This window comes from Dipodomys ordii, unplaced genomic scaffold (assembly GCF_000151885.1).
Source record: "Dipodomys ordii isolate 6190 unplaced genomic scaffold, Dord_2.0 Scaffold28, whole genome shotgun sequence".
NCBI lineage: Eukaryota > Metazoa > Chordata > Mammalia > Rodentia > Heteromyidae > Dipodomys > Dipodomys ordii.
Window position 1 is genome coordinate 5298513 of NW_012267244.1, and position 14274 is coordinate 5312786.

The following is a 14274-nucleotide window of genomic DNA, read 5'->3' on the forward strand; positions in this document are numbered from 1 at the left end:
TGCTTTCCAAAGTGGTTGGACAAGTTTACATTCCCACCAACAATGAAGTAAGGTTCCTTTCTGTCCACATCCCCTCCAGCATCTGTTGTTATTAGTTCTGGTGGTTTATTGGAGATAAGACTTTCACTGACTTTCCTGCCCCAGCTGGCATTGAACAGCAATCCTCAGATCTCAGCTTCCTGAGTAGTTAGCATTACAGGCATGAACCACCGGTCCCCAGTGATATTTGTGCTATTTATATTAGTTTTATTATCATTGCAAATGCTTTTGCTTAAAGTACCCCTGTCCAAACATCTTGGTGTAACTTGAAAGTATTTCTGTAAATTAGACTACTAAACAATGTTTATCTTAGATTTTTTTTTTACAAATTATTAACTGTTTCTCATACATAAGACCTCATGACTATAATACAAAAGGGGTTCTTGTTTTCATTAATGTTACAATATACGCAGCAAGTCCAGACTAGATCTTATAATCTGAACACATGTATTTAACCTTTTCCATGCTGCTTATGTTTACAATGCACAGAAATCTTGTAATCAAACTGTGTAGTAAAGCACACAAAACTGGACTGTAATGTAACACAGTATGTAGAAGCATTGGATTTTTTTTTCTTTATTTAAATATCATCTTGGAAACTGCTTTCATTCTTTGGTGCTTGCTAAGATGTGGTAACCTGTACAGAAAAAAAAATGACCTGACCACATAGTGTCAGCTTTCTAGTCCACACTCCTGTATAGCAGTAACAAATGAATTCCTTCAGGTAGTGCTAGATTTGAGATGATATCCTTTTATTTACTGTAAACCTTTATGAATTACCAAGCTCAAAAAAAAACACAGGCTTAACATTTAATTACAAAATAAATATGGATTTCCTGATTAACAACAAAATCTTTTGTGGTTTATAAAAATAATTATCTCCAAGCTTCCATTCACTTATGTAGTCATTAATCCTTTCTTTTGTCACTCTTACATATAAAAACCTCCTTTTCTTTAAAAAAAAATTTGACTTAGTCAGCAACATGGAATTGACCATTAAAAAAGTGACTAGAACTGCCAAAGTCAACAGTTTTGATTGTGGTCCGTTGGGGGTTCCAAAGAAGGATGTTCTCAGGTTTTAGGTCACAGCAAATGATACTTAGTTCTGTAGTCACAAGGAAAAGCAGTGCAGTGTACATCTGTGGTGCAAACTTTCATGTTAGGTTCAAAAAGACCCCTTGGAAATCGGTGTTCCTAAGTAAGTCATAGAGGTTGTAGGGCAGCATTTCAAAAACCAAACGAAGATTTTTTTCAAAACATAAAGTGGCGTTTCAAATGCACTCTATAGTATTTCATTTCAGTGTCATGTTTGTTCATGAGTTCAAGAAGTCGAACTTCAGTCTGGATTTGATTATTTTAATGGCAACCCATTCTTGCTCCACCGGATCATTTGCTTTCACAACCTGTCCAAAGGAACCTTTGCCTATCAAGGAGTCAATTTCATAACTGTCCATCCACTTTTCTAGGTTTACTTGCAATGTAATGATAGTTATCATCATCGTAAACATCATTGTAAACCTTCCACTCCTTCTTGTGACTAGAATTGTCTACCTGACCTTGTTGGAGTCCTCGCTTCGTTTTTGTATAGCAAACCTCATTAATATGCTTGTATGTTTTGATCAAGTCAACAGAAAGTTTTCTCAGGGGAGCAGTGGCTGGATCGCGGAAGGTTTGGGGCATCCCAGCTTCTGTAACATGACAGTATCCGGCATCACCTGGTTACTTAGAGGTTGCTTAATCAGGTCAGAATATAAGGCAGAAACATGTTGGTCACTTATGTTTGGCTGGTGACGGTCACTGCAGTGATGTGAATGAGGCAGCTGTCCGGCCTCTGAAGGCCAGCAGCATGGAATGAAAATGACGGTGCAAGCCAGACAAATAAAGGTTTGCACGCTGAAGTCTCTCCGGATGCATCATCTTCTTTCAAGGCTCTTATCATCCTGATGGGGTGGAGGAAGGGAGGGAAGAGTTCAGAGGGGTATTGGGCTCCGCAGGCTGAGACCAGGGCAGGGCTGGGGGCAGGGCCGCCTCTGTACCCAGACATGGCAGCCTCTGGGGCAGCCAGTGGAGCATCAGATCATGGCAGAGCCTGGGTCCGGCGCCTGGCGTCGGGGGCAGAGCTGGCCTGCAAAACTTTAATTTTTAAATTGTTATGGACACTCTCAAATAAACTGAAGAACATACACATACCAAAATGTAAATAAACCTATCTCCCATGACTGATTCCAAACCGTTGCAAGTTTTCTTCACGTCAAATTGTTTTATGGTGCCTTTATCTTTCTTGGTGCTAATGCCTTCGGTATAAAAAGAAAAAAAAACACACAAATTTAAACAGAAATTCAGATATGTAAGTGCATTTCATTCAAGACACTGTAAGCTCTTCACAAAGTATATGTTTTCCTTTCTAATACTCCTATTAAAAGGGAAGTTTTATGTTAAATCAGAATAAAGAGCTTTGACTAGTTCAGATGCAATTAAGAATACATAATAATGAGAGGTTTTCTTTCATAAACTCTGCAATTTCAGTACACATTTTAATGATAGTATCACTTTTGAGGAAAAGTCATGGGAATTTATATTTTGATCAAAAAGAGCTCCTGTAAGAATCATGGAAAATGGTTTTCTCTTATTTTATCTAAGCACAAACACAAGATAAGGACCCATGCCTTATCCATGTTTCTCATATGAATGCTATTCCTGTGTTATAATGGAGGAAACAACGGTATTAAAGTCCATTTGTTCGGCTCTTTAGACCAAAATATTGGTCATTAACACAAATGATATAGGAAAATTACATTTCTGCTCATTTGCTTATTAAAATTATGATTATTAACTAATTGAGTAGGATAGTTGTTTTTCAGGAGTCATGAATTTTCCTTGAACTGGCAATATTATTACAAAACTGTGGATTTCAACAGAAAAGGGGAGATGAAGAGAGAAAGAAAGAGAAAGAGAGCATACATTTCTCTCTCCTCCCTATTTCTGTTTTGTTTTCTTTGAATTGGATGATGGTCTGCATGATATTGTGGATCAACTTCATTTTTGTGTTCCCATTCAAATATTAATCACTACTCTGACACATAAAGGTTAACATTATAAAGAGTCATGATGTCTACAGCAATGATGATGCTATTAGCTCTAAAATACACATATGAATAAATGAAAAGCAAATTGGCTTAATACTAAAATCTCCTAATCTAGGTTTTATCATTATATTCAGTTAAACATAAAATTGATAGAGTCAATTGTGTCATTTAGATTTGATTACATAAGTGAACATGTATGTTGGAATAACCAATGAAAACTTCCTTTAGTAAATTGTCTGTGACTTAAAAAAGGTGAATTTTTTTATATTTAAGTGAACTTTATTTATTTTTAGCATAATGATAATAATTGTTGTAATTAAGGTATTGAACATTTCATAAATCAGGTAATAAGCATAATTTTTGGGACAATGTCATCTCTTTCCTTTGTTTAACTTCTATTTCCCCCTCCTGTCCTTGCCCACAAGATGCAAAGTCTGTTTTACATGCAGTATATACTGAAAACCAGGACTGCATTTGTTCATCCTTTGTCCCTCAATTTCTGTACCCCACCCTTTCCCTGCTAAAGTGATTTTTAAAAATACAAACACAAACAACACCAACAACACTAAAAAATTTCACATAGGCTGCCCTGGGGCTTGAACTCAGGGCTTGAATGCTGTCCATGACATTTTGAGCCATGGCTATACTTTGGCTTTTTGATGATTAATTGAACATAAGAATTTCATAAACTTTCCTGATCAGCTGGCTTCAAACAAGCATCTTGAGATCGCAGCCTCCTAACTAGCTAGGCATACAGATGTGAGATACTGGTGTTGGTTATAATCTATTTGCCGTACATTATTAAATTCGTTATAACTCAAACATTTCATTTTAAAATATGCACTGCTTTCAATTATTTGAATTTCTTTTTCATTCAGTGTTGAGATGAAAAGAAATAAGGAATAATTTACTATGTGTGTTCATGTCATAATGTAAAAAGAATCACACTAAGATATTTTGGTGAAAATGATATCTGTATTTGCCATTTTTAAGTAATAAAAATACAGATATTAGAAAAATGTTAAGCTATATTTATGTTTAACAAAAATAATAATATAAAAATAATTTAAGGCTGGCAAAAATATTCACATTTGCAAACAAATAATCATTTTAAGTTCTTATTATCTTTAAGTAGTTATATGAAGAAGGTGTCATTTAGCAAAGCAGTTTATGAATATAATGCATCTTGACCAGTGTCATCCTTTGAACATTTTCATTCCCCTTTTACCCACATCTTCCCTTATTTCTCTTAATTTTGTGGTATATACAAATAATAATATTATTATTATTTTTATCGGTCACGGGGCTTGAACTCTGGGCCTGGGTGCTGTCCCTCAGCTCTTCAGAGCAAGGCAAGAGCTCTACCACTTGAGCTACAGTGCCACTTCCAGTTTTCTGGTGGTTTATTGGAGATAAGAGTTTCACAGACTTTCCTGCCCGGGCTGGCTTTGAACTGCAATCCTCAGATCTCAGCCTCCTGAGTAGCTAGGACTACAGGCGTGAGCCACCGGCATACAGTGAATTCTTGAATGTATTGTTTGTCCTTCACTTCATTTTTCTTCCCCTCTCCCTTTGGACCTAACTCCCTTCTTATGTGTATCCATTTCCTGATACGGATTTTGTTGGCCTAGTCTTCCTAAAAGATTATACTACTTGAGTTTTCCAGAGAGTCTACTACACTTTAATTCATTTGTAACCATTTACACACCAACTGTCATGTTTGCTTATAGATTTATAGGCATATTCTATCCCCCAAAAATGAGGGAAACCATGAAACCTTTGTTTTCTGGATCTGGCTTACTTTAATTAATATAATTTTTAAAAAGTATTTGCATTTGCTTCCAAATAGTGCAAAATCATTCTTTCTAACCACTCTGGATGGATCAAGAAAATGTGCTATATATACACAATGGAATTCTATGCCTCTATCAGAAATAATGAATTGCCCCATTTGTTAGGAAATGGAAAGACTTGGAAAAAATTATATTAAGTGAAGTAAGCCAGGCCCAAAGAAACATAGGTCCCATGGTCTCCCTTATTTGCAATATCTAGTATATATCTGAGTCAAGCAGAAAAGGTCAGATAAGGTGATGTTAGGGAAATGAACCCTAAGATATGTATTCAAATGTTTTTTTTCTTTCATGTGATTGTTTCTAACACATTTATAAGATTATTTCTTTGCAGCTTTGTATGTCCCTCCCCCACAGTATAACCCCTGCTTTCACTGTATTTCATGTTGGTATAATTTGTGGAGGGGAAGGAGAAAAACAAATCGTTTAAATAGGGATACAGGTGGACTCATTGCAACAATAAGATGTTATGTCGAAATGTTAAGTCGTTATGTCGAAAACGAACTTTACAACTTTCGTGCAGGAGCGGGGAGGGTGGGGGGAGGATTGGGTGGAGGGGGCGGAGGGAGGAAACAAAGGAGGAGGCTACAATGCTTGATAAGAAATGTACTCATTATCTTGCCCATGTAATTGTAACCCCTCTGTACAGTATTTTCACAATAAAAAAATAAATTAAAAAGAAAAAAGAACTATGGAGGTTCTTCAAAGCACTAAACATAGAACTACCCTAAAACCCATCAATCACACTCCTATGCATTTGTCTGATAGAAAACAAACAACGTTACATTAAAACCACCAGTATAACCATGTTTACTAGAGGCACTAATCATCATAGCATAGATATGGAATCAGTCAAGATGTCCATCAATGGACAATGGATCAAGAAAATGTGGTATATAGGCACAATGGAATTTTACTCATCTCTATGATGATTTGATAATAAAACTTTTATTTTTCTTTCTGGTTTGAACTCATCCTTGGTGTTGTCCCTGAGCTCCTTTTGCTCAAGGATGGTACTCTACCACTTGAGCCACAGTGCCACTTCAGGTTTTTTTAATCATTAATTTGAGCTAAAATTCTCATAAACTTCCCTGCTGAGGCTGCTTCAAACTGCATCCTCAGATCTCAGCCTCCTGAGTGAGCCACTTATGATGGGCCAGTTTTGTTTTTATGGCTTCATACTTCCTTAAGTAATTGTAATGCTATACTTTTATAGTACTTAAGTTTTCCTGTAATTTTCTAATTTTGTTATCTCTACCTGTATAGAAGGTAGTATATAAATAATTTATAAGCATCATGTAGCTTTCATAACAAAATCTTTATGCATAACAAAATCTGAATTAACTCAAAAGAGAACTAAAATCTTGCATTCTTCATTAGTCCAGTTATGTGAGAACTCAGTATGATGATTTTAGACTGGAGTTTAAAAAATATTCTAATGTATTCAGCTTGTGGGACTGAGAGTAAGGATCAATAATTAAAATCTGTATAGGTGAGAAGCAGCTAATCAGGACTGTGCGCATTAGTGTACATTGACTGGAATTTCATTGACCACTAAATCATTCATTGACTGAATGAGAAAGATTCAGAATACCTTTCCACTTTTGATACAGTTTAACCAACCAGGAATTCAATTTTAATTCAACACACATCAATTCTGTTCTTACTACTAACTACATAGAGTTGATGACATATTTTCTTGTGTTCTCACACTAGAGTTAGTCACAGCTATTCCTCTTTTGGAAAACCTGTATTATATTCCCTAAACCAGTAAGGTGAAAAATTAAGCTCTAAGTACAATATTTAGGAAATTTATGAAAACAAAGTATAAAAGGGACATACTCTAATAAGCTTGCCTGATAGCAGATAGATACGTATGCAAATATCAGAGTTACAGGTACCAATGATAAGTCATTTATATCAAGCATCATTTATCAAATACAACAAGCAAAATACTTACTAAAGACATATTTGTGAAACTATTACACATGAACTGTGCCGTTGCTTTCATCCATTCAGGCCTAGCAATTGGCTTGAAAATGTGGCTGATTACTCTTTTCTACAAATGCCAGATGGGGTAGAAGGAGGAAGCTTGTTTCTTAAGCAGTACTCAATTAGAAATGTTTTGATGATGAAAAACAAACTCCAAACAGGGTTAACACCATCAAATTGAGGAGTTCAATCAGTTCATGATCAGTTAATTGTATTTTGCTAGGTCTAAGTATGTTCATGTTAAAGAATGATAAATATTTGCATTCCAAACTTTTCTATGTACCAGGCATATATCATATCCTCAACACTTTCTTCCTTTTTGCTTTCTTAAATATATTTACATTTACATTTGTCTTCATTTTTCCTCAACCATACTTAGTAATTCTTCGTATCTACTAAAATTTGGTCTTATACAATACGCTGTAAGGAAAACTGATCACTGGGATTGACTATAAACTTTTATCTATAAGGTAGGCTTCCTTGCTGCCTTGAAGTATGTTTATCACTAGACATACTGTTTCCTCTAAAACCTTGTCAGCTTGACTGACTTTGACCTAATACCCTATCTTTATATGTGGTTGTAGCTCACTCTGACTTTGAATTAATGTCCTGTAGTCTCTCACCTCCTCAAGGTTCTCTAGATTCAGAATGCTTCTCAGTTTGTTGCACTGTTTCATTCATTTTCAGCTTTGGTTCATTTCATAAAATTCTATATACTATGCCAGGTCTCTGAAAAACAAGGCAAGAGTGATGAACCTTTCCTACTTGACCTGTTTTCTTGGAGCAATTACAGTATAAAAATACAGAACAAGAGATAGTTACATAGCTGCCTTATGCTCTGTAGAGATGTTGTAACTGAATGTAGAAAGATGAGCTACCTACATGGCAGGTTAATATTTGGTGAGGCAAATTCCTGGAAATGACAAAGTTAAATGCTTTTCTCCCTGTAGCCAAATTAATATTACCATTAAAGATTAGCAAATATCAGTGCTCACATGCCACAGACTAGATGTTCTCAACTACAGGGATTGTATACTCAGGTGGCTGATTTGATTGCCATACCCATGAGGATTCTGCTGGCATTTTGCTGATGGGGGCAACAATGTCAGTACTAACCTGTAATGCGTAGAACAGACTTCAGCCCCATAGGTTCTAGGGTACAGAAACATAGTGCTAAATGAATCTATGTTCATGTTTTTATTCCAAAGATGAAAACAGGAACAGATATTTTTCTTCTGGGTAAGTAAGACTTCATGCACAGGATACAGTCATAGAGAACACATCTATGTTGATCCTGCTCTTGGAACACACTCAAAGTCAAAGTGAAGGAAAGAAACAAAACTGGGAAAATATTAAAAATTTCAATACTTTCTTCAATGTTTATAATAAATGGACATCAGACAAGAAGAGTAGGTTTTTACAAGTTTCTGCATCTCCATGGAAACAAAGTCCTTCATTTTTTGTCTGGAAGAATCATACCTGTGTCTCAGCAGCAACAGAAACTGCTGCTAGAAATCAATTTATTTTCTATTGCAGTACATTGCCTTAGAAAGACAGTCCTCAGGTCCTTTCTATTTATGGGCCAACTGGGGACTGCCAATCCATTCTGTTTCTCAAATGTCTTATGAAATAAATGTACTGAAACAGAGAAAGGGCACAGAACAGTGTATTTCATATAGACATTATTTATTTTGTCTATTTTAAAAATAAAAATCCTGATCATTATCATCATTATCATCACTGCCAACATTGATTATAGAAAGGAATACAGAAATAGTAATTCACTCAATTCATTGTTCAAAAGAATGCACTATAAGTAAATCACATTTTTTAGCTTAACCCAGATATTAATGTCTAAATCCAAACAAATCTATTACAAATGTAGTTAGTCAACATCCTGGTAATACCTATAAGCTCTGTAGTTTTGATGAACCAGTGTACTATCATTTAAAAACTATTAAGAAACTCTGGAAAGTATGGATTCCATTGAATGAAAAGTATTGTCAGCTAACTGGCCCCCTTCAAAGTAACAAGATGAGTGTTCTAACATATCAAATTTTATGGTATTATCCAATTTAAATAATACAAATGAATACAGAAAATGTATTTTAATGGAGTTTGTCACTGTGGAAGAGAACACTCATTTATTTAAACAAAAATAAGATTGGAATAAAAGAATATATATACATATACATTTTATTTATTTATTTATTGTCTGTCATGGGTATTGAACTCTGGACCTGGGCACTGTTCCTGAGTTCTTCAGTTCAAGGCAAGCACTCTAACACTTGAGCAACAGCACCACTTATGGTTTTCTGGTGGTTAATTAGAGATGAATCCAGTGGACTTTCCTGAACAGGCTGGCAATGCTCGGATCTCAGCCTCCTGAGTAGCTAGGATTACAGGCATGAGCTACTGGTGCCAGGTTCAATAAACATTTATAAGAACTAGAAAAGTTAATTGAAATAAGACAGAAAATATTTTATTTGGGCACCAACTGTTTTTACATAAAGTTCTTGAGAGTTCTCAGGGTTAAATGGCTAATGTCTTTGAATCTGAAAAGGAAGACAAATAACTGACCTGCTTCTGACCTTCAACTTAGATTTTATTCTTTAGCGATTTTTGATAAAGGGAGAGTAGACTTTCTCTATTAAATAGGTGATTATAATTTATTAGTTTTCATTAAGTACTACCCTCTTCTTAGCAAATTATGCATGGTACCTCTGACAAATACATGTTTTACAATCTGTGAAAGATAGAATATATACCTGAAAAGAGGAAGTTCAACATTTTCCCCATAGTGAGAAAAGTACCATTTATTAAGGTATGTATCCATTAGGATTCCCACTAGAACTTCAAACTGGATGATGGGTTGGTATTTATAAATATAACATTAAAATTAAAATTTTAGCCACACGTTCTAGACATTTAATCCTACCCATTCACACACATTTTTACAAACATGGGACAATAGTCACTGAAATTGTCTGAACTGAGCTGACACATCAAAGCCCCAACCTTAGTGTGATGTCACTTGCAATCAAATCCTTCAAGGAGTTAAGTAAGGTGAGGAAATCATTGGGGTGAAAACTTACTGGTGTCTTTATAAGAAGAAAGAGAAAAAGAAATACCATTTTTTGTAGTCTAGATGTTGAATGCCACTCAAAAGCCAATAATTTACAGACTTTTTCCTCTAGGGTGGTACTTAAAGGCAGGTGAAACTTTATGAGGTCCTTTCATCATTGGACATCTGTTTGGGGGACTGTGTGATTCCAGCACTTTGCTTTATTTTTCTTGATTCTTAACCATGAAGTGGACTGTTTTCTTTGTCATTTGTTCTTGGATATTGCCATTTTTCACCACTGCTAGTGACTTAAGGACATAAATCCAGGATATTTTGAACCAGAGTCTTTAATCCTGTGAGATTCACAAAATTTGACCTTACACTTATCTTGTATGTTTAGTAAAATAACTTGAAGCTAGTAACTTATTTGTGTTCACTAAAATAACTTCAATGAATGAAATGAGCATATGAAATGTCTGGGAAGAACACAGACACATGAACATTATTTACCGATACTGTTTGTTTGTTTTATTTATTTATTTATTTATTTTTATTTTTTGCCAGTCCTGGTGCCTGAACTCATGGCCTGAGCTCTGACCATGATCCTCTCTGTGTTCAAGTGCTCTCTAATCTAGTGCCCTACTACTTGAGCCACAGCACCATTTCCTGCTTTTTCTGAATAGTTTATTAGAGATAAGCAGGTTTCCTGAGTAGCTAGGATTACCAGTGTGTGACACCGGTGCCTGGCTATACCTTTTTTAAAGACTTTCGGTAGTTATTCTCAGGCAATGAAACAATATTCAGTAATAAATGTATTTCCTGATGTGTGCTAATGCTATGGATGAAATACCTAAACACTGTTTTATATTTGTAATTTTGTTTTTGTTGTCATACTGGTCCTGGGGCCTTAAGTCAGGCCCCAGGCACTGTCTCTGAACATTTTTTGCTCAAGGCTAGTTAGTGTTCAGCCTCTTGAGCAACAGCCATCCTTCCTTTCTTTGTTTGTTTTTTGCTTAAATGGAGATAAGAGTTTCAATTTCCTTTCTGGGCACTGCATCCTCCTATCTCAGAGTGCTGAGTAGCTAGAATTATAGGCAATAGCCACTATTGCCTAGTTGTTTTGTTTTGTTTTTAATATTGTTGAGATGATATACAATGGAGGGTACAGTTACATAAGTAAGGTAATGATTACATTTCTTCTTTAACTTGTTACTTCTTGCCTAGCTTTATAGTTGTAATATTTCACTAACAAATTACCACAAAGTGGCTGCTTTAAATAACACACTTTATTATTTTAAAATTCTGTAGGTAAGAAATTTGACTTAGGCTTCAAAATGGAATTAAAATAAAAACTAAGACCCTGACAGGACTGTTCTGCATGGTTGATAATCTATTTTCTTAGCTGCAGGTCTTAGCAAGTGTAGGGTTCATGGTCCCATTCTCCATCAAAAGCAGCCATATTGCATTTGTTTGACCATCTTTAAGTTAACAAAAGCTCTTCATATATCAAGATTTAGGTGCTAATAGAGAAGTAGAAGATCTATAAGAACTGAAAGGTAAATGATTCCTACTTCCATGGCTGGTGAAAGTAGCATTTTATAAGAAGTTATGGGTTGATTCATTTTATTTCTAACACTCAATCTTTTCAGGCATATTTAAATTTGGGTAGACATTTCAACAACAGCCTATCTGAAACTTGTTTTCTCATACAATTTTTAAATAGTAACTTGGTTCTCAGAAATCACTACTGTAATTTAACTTCTTGATGTACTCCCTTTTACAATTTTAAAACAAATCTGATATAATGGTATGGTATTATATAATTTACTGAATTTTAACAGCATAAAGGAACTTCTATAGATATTAAACATAGAATAGGAACATAATTGTCTCTAATTCATATTGCATAATTTAAAAAATAATGTGCTAGACAGACAAAAATAAATGTCATTAACCATATATTTTTTCAGGTCATAGTGATCCTTAAAAATAATACTGATAATTAATTTTTAAATATAATTTAAAAATTAGGTATATATATCATATAATTTCCACTTATAGCAACTCTTCCCCTATGATGGCTAAGATAGACTTTATTTTTTATTGTATGTAATATTGCATGGATACTTTTTTTGCGGGGGGGTCTGGTCATGGGACCTGAATTCTGGGCCTGGGCACTGTCCCTCAGCTCTTCAGCTCAAGGCTAGCACTCTAAAACTTGAGCCACAGAGCCACGTCCGGCTTTTTTCTTTTTGCTCATGTGGTACTGAGGAATGGAACCCAGGGCCTCAGGCATGCAAGGCAAGTGCTCTACCACTGAGCCACCTTCTCAGCCCATGGATACTTTTTTAAAATAAAGCATAATAAAGTGAAGTAAGTCATGTAAAATTAAGGCAAAAGAAATCAGGAAAAGACTGTTGGAAAACATCCCATTTATTGTGTTTATAAAAAAAGCTAAAGAAAAATTCTGACCAGTAAAAACAGAAAGATGAAATTGTAGAGGTGTGAATAGATTAAAAAATGGTCTGCAGTTAGGAAAGGATACAGAGACATGGAGAGTTGGATAGAGTGTGATTGTGTCATGTAGCACAATTATTTATCAGAAAACATGATTTAGAGAGCTTAAGCCAGAGGGTTATGAAGATGGCACAGTGTGTGAATTACACAGACTCAGGTCCAAATGATGCCCCTCACCAATGCTATGATCTTGGACAAATAAAGCGTCTAATAATACATTGCAACATGGACACTACTTAACTAAATTTTCCAGCATTACATGGCACTTGTAAAGGAACCTATACATTGTAAATGGCACATGAATGAAAACTTCTTCAGGCAACTTTAATCACAGAGCTGTTTGGGAGGAAACAAAGTGGGACCTTCACCTGTTGGGTAGTTGTTTTTACTTATTTAGGTATCTGATAGATTAACTTTCCAGAAACAGGTAATTGTACATTATATAACTAACTTCTTGTTCCCTACTATGTAGCTTTAAAAATAATCTTTATATTTATTATATGACAACAAATTACAATGATTGTTTACTAACAGTAAATGGTATACAAATGTATATGTAGTAGGTTCAGTACCAGGGAAGCATCTGCCTTTCAGCTGCATGGAAGGCTGAGATCAGCAGGACCATTGATCCAGGTCAGTCTAAGCAAAGACGGTTGAAAGTCTCCATCTCAGTTTAAAAAATGCTGGATTATCCTAGATGTATACTAATTATTGCAAATAAGGGAAAACATGAGATCTAAATTTCTTTGGGTCTGGCTTACTTCACTTAATATGATTTTTTTTTCAAGTCTTTCCATGTCCTAACAAATGGGTCTGTATCATTCTTTTTGATGGAAGCATAGAATTTCATTGCATATAGACAACACATTTTTTTGATCTGGGCTGGTTCCATATCTTAGCTATGGTGAATAATACTGCGATAAACATAATAGTGCTGGTAATTTTAATATGGCTTTATTTGTGATCATTTTGGTAAATACCCAGAAGTGGGATTGCTGGGTCATAGGAGAGCTCTATGTGGAGTCTTTTGAGAAATCTCCCTACTGCTTTCCAGAGTGAGTGGTTGAACAAGTTTACATTCCCACCAACAGTGAAGTAAGGTTCCCTTTTGGCCACATCCTCTCCAGCATCTGTTGTTATTAGATTTTTTTTTATTATAGCCATTCACTAAGTGGAATGAGGTGGTATCTCAATGTTGATTTACATTTCTTCTATGGCCACAGAAGTTGAGCAGATGAGTAGAAAAGCTCAAAAGTATGTACACGTGACCATTTAAGATGATGCTAAGTGAGATGAACCCCAAGGTATGGACACAGAAGGATTTTTTTTGTTGTCATTGTTGTTTTTAATGTACTATGTGATTTTTCTTTTGTTTCTTTTGTATGTTCTTCTCCCTATGGTATATTCCCTGTTATCACTGTATTTGATTTTGGTACCCTGCATCTTGTATATACATTTACCTAATTTGGGGAGGGGAAGGGAAATTTAAAAAATGCTGAAAAAAGGACAAAGGTTGACCCATGGCAGCAATGAGACTCACAGGACACTATGTTGCAAATGAACCTTACAACCTCAGATGGAGGAGGGAGGGGAAAAGGAGGGGTAGAAAGGGATAGTAGGAGAAAAACAAAGGAGGGGATAACAATGCTCTACAAGAAATGTACTCATTACCTTACTCATGTAACCGAAACCTTTCTGTACAGCATCTTTTAAATAAATTTTTTTT

The 14274-nt window shown here is 35.2% G+C and overlaps 1 pseudogene; it reads right to left on the bottom strand.

Annotated features, from left to right (window-relative positions):
* Positions 1-1010: 1010 nt before the first annotated feature.
* On the bottom strand, positions 1011-2083 carry LOC105985310 (annotated as a pseudogene).
* Positions 2084-14274: the final 12191 nt, after the last annotated feature.